The 9,557-nt window shown below is 46.5% G+C and overlaps 1 protein-coding gene across 1 annotated transcript in view; it reads left to right on the top strand.

Annotated features, from left to right (window-relative positions):
- Positions 1-2,622: 2,622 nt before the first annotated feature.
- The window catches only part of tmem184ba (transmembrane protein 184ba), a 96,842-nt gene continuing 89,907 nt past the window's right edge, over positions 2,623-9,557 (top strand). Inside the window, exon 1 of the mRNA XM_060849369.1 lies at positions 2,623-2,859. The gene's annotated coding sequence lies outside the window, so the exon portion shown is untranslated. The remainder of the gene's footprint in view (positions 2,860-9,557) is intronic.

The following is a 9,557-nucleotide window of genomic DNA, read 5'->3' as shown; positions in this document are numbered from 1 at the left end:
AAAGTCAGAGGTCACGTGAAATCAGGTTATGGTAAGACTCCACCTGACGAAGGAACAGCACTCCAAAAGCTTGTGATTTCAAATAAACCTGTTGGACTATCACTTCTGACCTTATCTGTCTGGAGTTTGCATGTTCTGACTGTGCCTAGGTGCACTGGTTTCCTCCCACAGTCTATAGATGTTCAGGTTGGGCAGATTGGTCATGGGAAAATGCAGGATATGGCCTCGAAGGGGCAAATGGCCTGTTTTTTTAATTCATTCATTGGACGAGGACATTACTGGCTAGGCCAGCATTTGTTGCCAATCCCCAATTGCCCAGAGGGCAGTTAAGAGTCAACCACATTGCTGTGGGTCTGGAGTCACATGTAGGCCAGACCAGGCAAGGATGGACATTAGTGAACCAGATGGTTTTTCCAACAATTGTCAATGGATTCATGGTCATCATTAGACTCTTAATTCCAGATTTTTATTGAGTCATAGAGATGTACAGCACGGAAATGGTCCAACTTGTCCATTACGCTAAATTAATCCAGTCCCATTTGCCAGCTTTTGGCCACAGTCCTCTAAACCTCTCCTATTCATGTACCCATCCAAATGCCTTTTAAATGTTGTATTTATACCAGCCTCCACCACTTCCTCTGGCAGCTCATTCCACACACACACCACCCTCTACGTGAATTAAAATTCCATCATCTGGAATTCATGGTGGGATTCTAACCCAACGTGAAGGGACATGACCTAGTTCTGCGGATTAACAGGAGAAAGTTGAGCATTGTAGATTGCATTCAACGTGAGCAAATGTGAGGTCTTGCACTTTGAAAAAAGAACACAAGCATGGACTACTTTCTAAATGGTGAGAAAATTCATAAAGCCAAAGTACAAAGGGATCTGGGAGTGCTAGTCGAGGATTCTCTATAGGTAAACATGCAGGTTGAATCCGTAATTAAGAAAGCGAATGCAACGTTGTCATTTATCTCAAGAGGGTTGGAATATAAAAGCAGCAATGTGCTACTGAGCCTTTATAAAGCTCTGGTTAGGTCCCATTTGGAGTACTGTGTCCAGTTTTGGTCCCCACACCTCAGGAAGGATATACTGGCACTGCAGCATGTCCAGCAGAGATTCACACAGATGATCCCTGGAATGGCAGGTCTAACATATGAGGAACGGCTGAGGATCCTGGAATTGTATTCATTGGAGTTTAGAAGGTTAAGGGGAGATCTAATAGAAACTTACAAGATAATACATGGCTTGGAAAGGGTGGACGCTAAGAAATTGTTTCCATTAGGGAGGAGACTAGGACCCGTGGGCACAGCTTTAGAATTAGAAGGGGTAAATTCAGAACAGAAATGCGGAGATATTTCTTCAGCCAGAGAGTGGTGGGCCTGTGGAATTCATTGCCGCAGAGTGCAGTAGAGGCCGGGACGCTAAATGGCTTCAAGGCCGAGATTGATAAATTCTTGATGTCACAAGGAATTAAGGGCTACGGGGAGAATGCTGGTAAGTGGAGTTGAAATGCCCAACAGCCATGATTAAATGGTGGAGTGGACTCGATGGGCTGAATGGCCTTACTTCCACTCCTCTGTCTTATGGTCTTGTAAAGTGAGGACTGCAGATGTTGGAGCATCAGAATCAAGAAGCATGGTGCCAGGAAAAGCAGCAGGTCAGGCAGCATCCGAGAAACAGGAGGATCGATGTTTCGGGCACAGCATTCCTGACTGGAGGGCTTACGTCCGAAATGTTGACCCTCCTGACCCTGGGATGCTGCCTGACCTGCACTGCTTTCACCAGCCATTTTTTCCCCAGATTAACAGTCCAGCAGTAATATCATCACCTCCCCTGGACTCCTTCCACATAGTCATACAGTCATAGAGATGTACACCATGGAAACAGACCCTTCAGTCCAACTCATCTATGCTAACCAGATACACCAACCTAATCTAGTCTCATTGGCCAGTACTTGGCACATATCCCTCTTAAACCCTTCCTACTCATATACCCATCGAGATGCCTTTTAAATGTTGTAAATGTACCAGCCTCCACTACTTCTTTTGGCAGCTCATTCCATACACGTACCACCCTCTGTGTGAAAAAAGTTATCCCTTAGGTCTCTTTTATATCTTTCCCCTCTCACCCTATGCCCTCTAGTTCTGGACGCTCCCACCCCAGGGAAAAGATCTCGTCTATTTATCCTACCCATGTCCCTCATGATTTTATAAACCTTTACAAGTATACAAAGTTAAAAATCACACAACACCAGGTTATGGTCCAACAGGTTTATTTGGAAGCACTAGCTTTCAGAGTGCCGCTCGTTCATCAGGTGGTTGCGTGATTTTTAACTTTGTACACCCCAGTCCAAAATCAGCACTTCCAAATCTATAAGTGTACAGTTCCCATGACTCTGTGCTGTGCGGTCCCAGGATTTCTTGGTGCTGCCCTTGTCCTGTTGAGTTTCTCCAGCCTGCCCTGGGGCGCGGCCCCTTTAAGAGACTGGGGATGACGTCACCCTGGTTGGAGTGTGTAGAACGCGGTGCCAGTGCGCAGGCGCGGGCGGTGTAGCCCTTTAATCGCGGATCGCTGGTCCAGGGCTGCGCTATAGTCTCAGCTGGTGCTGCTGCTGCATCGTAGTCTCTCTCTCTCTGTTTGTGTGGGGAGAGGGGGCAAGTGCAATCCTGGTGAATGCACCAACCTTCCTATCTTCCCCCTCCCCTCCCATACCCTCCTTCTTTCCCCTTCTCTCTCACCCCATCCTAAAAATTGATGCCTCAGTTCTGTCTGAGAACTGATTCCCCTCTCTCTCACACACACAGCCTCACTCAGTGCACTCGTCCAGTCGCCTCTCACTAGCACAGCCATGCAAAGGTAAGTGCAGGGGAGACCTGGGGGGGGGGGGTTTCTCTGTAATTGTCTGATCTCTCTGTGTTCTGAAGCGTGCCTACGTTTCCTCCACCAGCTCTGCAATTTTGTTTGGAACTCCCTTTTTCAAACTGAATGACCTCCTTGCCAACCTCCCCCTCACCTCCCACCCTCTTCTCCCTCTCCCTCCACCATCTCCCCCCTCTCCCTAGTTCCCACACTGTCCAAAGCTGTAAGGTAACGTTTGGAGGCGATCCCTCCCATTTCAAAATGCGGCTTGGAGAATTGCATACTGTTTCCAGATTCTTTATTTGTTTTTAAATTTTTTCTTTAAATATGTAATGCTGGAAACCTCCCCCCGCCCCCTTTGTGACAAAGTCCAGGAAACTTTTTAAAGTCTTTTTTGTTTTTTTTTTAAATCCTTGTTTTTAAGTCTCTGGCCAGTTTTCCATGTGGGATGTTGTTTCCTTTTTTTCCTCTCTCACAACAGTTCATCTTTGCTTTTTACACCCCTCATCATTGATTGGAAATGTTTTGATTTAAATCAGTTTTTTTGTGTGTGTATGGAAGGTCTTCCTGATTTTTTTTTTCCTCTCTTTTTTCTCCCAGGTGTTTCTAAATGATTTTGTTTTTTGTTTTCTCTCTCTCTCTCTCTCTCTCTCTGAGGTGTGTGTGTGTGTAGTCTTTTTTTCTATCTGAGGGGCCTCGTAACTGCAGCTCACGCACAGAAGTAGGCCTCGACTGCTGCTGTATTGCTTGTCTGGCAAATCTATATTCAGTGTTTTGAAACCCCCACCCCCTCCAGTCACTTTGGTGGGATGGGGGTGGTGAAAGGGGTCGGAGTGTGTGGAGTTGTGGTGGTGACGTGGATGGACAGTGAGCAGACTTCCCAAACTCTTCTCACGTTTGCACTGCAGTAACCTCATGGTTTCACACAAACAATCTCTGGCCACATCAGCAGTGCTCCAGAAATGAATCCCAGACCTTCTGATGGTGTTATGCCAGTGACAGATGCCCTGGTGCTGACTCAATTCAGTATAGAGGGAGAGTTGGCGGAGTGGGGGGGTGTCACTGTTCGGGGCTCCAGATTTGATCTTTGATCACTGAATGCTATAATTAGATTAAATTAAATTTGAATTATAATCATGTGTTTGCAGTTTTGTTTACCCTTACGTTGCTGCTTTCGCATTTTTGTCTTGGGGTCGGGGAAGTGTGAGATTTCCTGTTGTGATTTGGAGTTGGTCTTGTGGCTATTTTCACAGTGGCAGGCAACAGGTTTACCATTGAATTGTCTAAACCGGTCCTCAAACTCGCTTGCGCTCTCTCTCCCTCTCTTGCACATCTTGATCTGTTTCTGTGTGCTCATTGGTGTCCCCCTCCCCCACCCTGAGGCAAAGTTTCCCACGGTGGGGGCAGAGGGTGAGCTGGAATTTTGGTGTCATGTGCTCTGAGAGCGCCACAAGTTTTCACAGCTTCCCAACCACCAACCCCCTTCCCACTTCTGTATATCTGCCCTAACTGCACCCATATATCTTCTCTACCAAATTTCCCTATGTCAATTTTATTTTTAAGTGGAGGTGCGGGTGTTGAACTGGGGTGAAAAAAAGGAAAAAAAATCACCCAACACCACGTTATAGTCCAACAGGTTTATCTGGAAGCACTAGCTTTCGAAACACTGCTCCTTCATTAGATACCTGATAAAGGAGCAGTGTTTAGAAAGCTAGTGCTTCCAAATAAACCTGTTGGACTATAACCTGGTGTTGGGTAATTTTCTTCCAATTTTTTTTCACCGAGGGCTCAGGACATGTTTCAAATCTCAAAATGCGGTCATGCTGATGTGTTGCAGGGGGTGGTTGAGAGGTTTCGGGAGCACTGTCCTAAGCTCTGGATTTTTCTCTCCACTTGTAAGACACCCCCCCCCCCCCCCACCCTTTAATCACCCCTCCCCAGAGCGGTTCCTTTTGTTTGATGTCAATTTTTATCTGATTTCAGCTCTCTGTGAAACATCTTTGCATGCTTTCCCACATTTAAAGTTGCTACCTGAATTCGGGTTTTTTTCCTTTGGCATAAAACAAAGGATTGTGGATGCTGGAAATCTGAAGCGAAATCAAATTGCTGGAGAAACTCAACAGCTTTAACAGCACCTGCGGGGAGAGAAAGCAGAGTTAACATTGAGGTTAGAGTGGTGCTGGAAAAGCACTTTTGCCCAAAATGTTGATTTTCCTGTTCCTCGGATGCTGCCTGATCTGTTGTGCTTTTCCAGCACCACTCTAATCTTGACTCTAATCTCCCGCATTTGCAGTACCCACTTCTGCAGAGTTAACGTTGAGTCCAGTGACCCCTCTTCAGAACTGGACTCAGAACGCTAACTCTTGTTTTTTCTTTCCCCTACCTCCACAGATGCTGCCAGACTTGCTGAGTTTCTCCAGCGATTTCTGGTTCTGTGTTTTTATTATTTCATTGTCATGTCCTTGTGAGAGGCTTTGTACTGAGTTTGCAGCCAAGAGGCAGGTGATGGTACAGATGGCATATACTGCATGGTGTGTTTATTTAAATTGATTCCTCCTCCTCCTCCTGCTCTGAATGCTGCTGACATGTTTTGAGTCGAGAGGCTGCCTCTGTGGAGCCTCGAGGATGTCACTTGGTGTCATTAACATCCACAAACGAGGCTATTGTCCATTGTTTGTGCCTTACCTTAGCCCACACTCCGCTGGGACACCCGAGCACATCGTTCTGTGCACGAAATGTTGCTCCAAGGTCACGTCGACCTGTTCCGGTGAAAGTTAAGAAAGATCCCACAGGGCTGCGTGAACAAGAGCAATATGGAAAAACAGAACAGGCACAGGAAGTGCTCAGCAGGCTGGGCAGCATCCATGGGGAAAGAAACCGAGTGAACCATTCGGATCGGCGAATAGTTTTGCTAAGAGGTCCCTGAACTGATAGATTTGCTGAATTTTTGACTCTCTTGTCCGATGTTTGTTTGCTGGGTGTTTCTCCCTCATTATTTTTTAACCTCCTGATTCTCAGTGACTGCATTACAGTGAGGAGACCCCCACTCCTGCTTCCATCAGCTTCGTCTTGGACCGCAGAATGGTGCAGAACTAATGCGTGCCAGGCAAACTTTAAGAAGTGTCGTAACAGCATTGGGGTTTTGTTGGGGTCACATTTTATCTTAGATTAGATTCCTTACAGTATGGAAACAGGCCCTTCAGCCCAACAAATCCACTCCGATCCTCCGAAGAGTAACCTACCCAAGCCCATTCCCTACACTGTGGACAATGTAGCATGGCCAATTCACCTGAATGCACATGTTTGGATTGTGGGAGGAAACCGGAGCACCCAGAGGAAACCCACGGGGAGAATGTGCAACCTCCACACACTCAGTCACCTGAGTCGGGAATCAAATCCAGGCCCCTGGTGTTGAGGCTGCAGTGCCAACCACTGAGCTACTGTGACGACCGTTTACGTAGCACCATTGTCTCAATGCATGTCGTGGGCTCCTTTTGACACAGTCACTTTCTGCAAACGTGGCGCCCAGTTTGTGCACAGCAAGGTCCCAAACTAGTTGTGTTACAGTGAGCAAGTAATTTTTAAAATGTGTCTTTGCGGTCTTTCACACCCCTCTGAGGGCAGACTTGTTGGTTTAATGTTGCATAAGGGAGGCAGCACATCTGCTAAAGGGTTACTCCCTCAGTGGGACATCGCTGTGGTTTTCTGTGCTGATTCATGGGACTCAAACCTACGAAGCTCTTGACTTGGAGGTAGAGCGATTATGACAAGGTCAGCGCAGGTGGACCTCAGGAGTTCCCTGAATGGATCAGGTTAACAGCCCCAATCGGGAAGCCCTGGCTGATGGATATAAGCAAGAGAGTCAGGTTCTGTTCACTCTGAAAGCTGGCTCTGAGGGATTTGGATCAGTGTCAAGGACTCCACATGTGTAAATAAAGACAGACTTTTTGATGCGGTACCAGCCTCTGGAGTTGGTTCAGTGGCTATGTGAAAAAAGCACGCACCTTGAGTTAGGTTTGGGATTTTTGGCATCATGCCACTATTTGGGAAGCTTGACTCGATCAATCCTGGCTTTGACGACAGGGCCCAGTATATGGAAAGAATATGTATGCGTTATTGTTTTCTGGGCAAATGTCATTGGGGCAGATGTAAAGCAACGAGTCATTCTCCTGACTGCTTGTGGACCCGCAGCTTTTTTGGTTATTAGGAGCTTAACTTTCCCTGAGGCAGCAGATATGAAAACCTGTCAAGGGTTGATGGTTTTAGTGACAGAATATTATAAACTCCAAGCCTCCTCTATTTCTGAGGTGCTGTTGGTTTCATTCAGCAATTCGACAACTAGGGGGATCTGTGTCGGGATTTTTGATGAGGTTAAGACGACTGGCAGAGGCACGTGACTTTGAATTAACCCTGAATGAGATCCTGGGAAACTGTTTGGAATATGGGATTAATGACGTAGCCATGCAAAAGTGCCTACTCACTGAAGCCCAACAGGACTTCAACCAGGCTCTACAACTGGCTTTATCATTGGAAAATGCAGCAAGTGGAACATATGAGTGGAAGTGAACACCCTCGCCAGTCCAACTGAGCTTGGGAAACACCACTCAAGTGCAGGACCATTGCATAGCCTCACTCGGGGCGTATCCTGAACAGAGGGGCTCAAGGTCAGCCCCCAGAAAACCCTGAAACAAAGCCAAGCCTTGGCCAAACGGTTAAAATTTTCTTCAGGATCCAGGCAGGCAAGCCATTTATAGTTGCTGCTGGTACGCGAACTTGAGACAGCACGAGTCACAATAAACCTAAATGGAGTAAGAGAACTCGTAAGCCGGTGTTCAGGAAAATCCATCTGCAGCTGGCTTGAAACAGGTAACTTATTCACCAATATCCAAATCAGAACCAATCAAAATAAAAGACTGATTTAAATGGTCACCCGGTTCTAACGGAGGTCGCTACGAGCATGGCCATTTCAGTGAAAGCAGTCTTTAATAAAATTTTCCACTAGACTTTAGCTAGGCTGAAGTCTAAACCTGGAAACTATACAGATTAAAAGTACAACTTTTTGGTTATGGTCTCTTCTGAGAAGCAGCTGGTTCAGTTACCACTGATTGTAGTAAAACGCTTCAGGCCCAAGCCTGATGGGATGAAGTTGGTTGAGATAGATTCACCTTGATTGGGTCAACATTTCTCGATTTGGAAACGGCTGCCTGAGTGAAGTCCTAATTAAACGCCCAAAGGTTCTTCAGGAAGGTCTAGGTACTATTGAAGGAGCTAAGGCCACCTTGCATGTTGACCAGGAAGCAATGCTGCAATTTATCGAAGGCCCACCCACTGCTGTTTGCCTCATGGGCAGAAATCAGAAGGCTGGAAAGTGAAGGAATGATCAGACCAGTCCGGCTTGTGGATTGGGCAGCACTGTTTGCACTGATGTGTGAAGAGTGGTGGGTCAGTTTGCCTTTTTGGGGGTGGTAAGCCACTTTTCGCAGATGGATAAATACCCAATCCCTCACACCGAGGATTTATACACAAAGCTGGTGGGGGTGGGTGGGCTGTACTTCATAAAGCTGGGCATGAGCCATGGGTACCTGTAATTGTGGTTAGACGAGGAGTCCCTATTAGACTCCAGTTAATAGCCATAAGGGTTTGTGCTAATATACAAGACTGCTATTCGGGGTATCGTCAGCCAGTGCAGTTTTTCAGCAAATGATTGCGAACGTTTTACAAGAACTACCCCAGCTCCCCATTTATCTAGATGTCATCTCTATGTGCTCATAACAGTGAAGACCAAGAAGGACTGCTTAGAGAATTTGGACGTAGCTGTTTCTCCTAGGCAGGTGTCTACTTTTTAGAAGGGGGAAAAAAATGTGTTCCAGGCACCCCAAGAACCCTACTTGGGCTACAGTGTTGACAAGACCAGGTTGCACCGGTTGGAAGATAAAATGAGGGCGATCAAAAGTCTGTACCAGAGCTTAGGTCTTTCCTTGGGCTGCTGAGTTATTACAGAAAGCTCATTCATAACCTGACCTCCATCTTGGTGCCTTAGCGTCAGGGGTCAGCTTTGGAAATGGTCATGTAGCTTTCAAGGAAGTGAACAAACAGCTATCATCCTCTGTTAATGGTGCACTGTGATCTCAGTCAAGATCTGGTACTGATGTGCATTGCCTCCCCGTGCCGCATCAGGGTGATAATGTTAGCTCACAGGTGGCCCAACAATGTATGTATCCAGAACTTTGGCTAATCCAGAGTGTAAATATACCCAGATAGAGAAGGAAGGTTTCGTGGTCATATTTGGAGCAGGAGGTTCCACCAATACGTTTTTTTTACAAATGTAAATATGTATAATAATGAAGCACAAACCCCTGCTCGGCCTACTTAGAGTACAAGGCAAGGCCAGGCATAGCTTCAGGCCACATTCAGTGGTGGGCTCTAATACTAAGTGCAGACAGTTACAAGTTGGAACACCAGCAGGGAAGCCAAGTAGTGAATGTGAATGCAATGAGCCACCACTGGAAGAGTCCATAATGGTTTTAAGTTTTCTGGATACGCTTCCAGACACAGTTGACAATATCAGACTTTGGACCTAGAAAGATCCGGGCCTGGCAAAACTGAAACAGCTCATGGTGATGGGAGAAACCAAGGGGCCGTCACAACCACAATTGGAACCGGAGACACCAGATCACAGAGGATGGCAGATTATT

The sequence above is a fragment of the Hemiscyllium ocellatum genome, chromosome 33 (genome assembly GCF_020745735.1).
Source record: "Hemiscyllium ocellatum isolate sHemOce1 chromosome 33, sHemOce1.pat.X.cur, whole genome shotgun sequence".
Classification (NCBI taxonomy): Eukaryota; Metazoa; Chordata; class Chondrichthyes; order Orectolobiformes; family Hemiscylliidae; genus Hemiscyllium; species Hemiscyllium ocellatum.
This window is presented reverse-complemented; position numbering and strand designations above follow the sequence as displayed.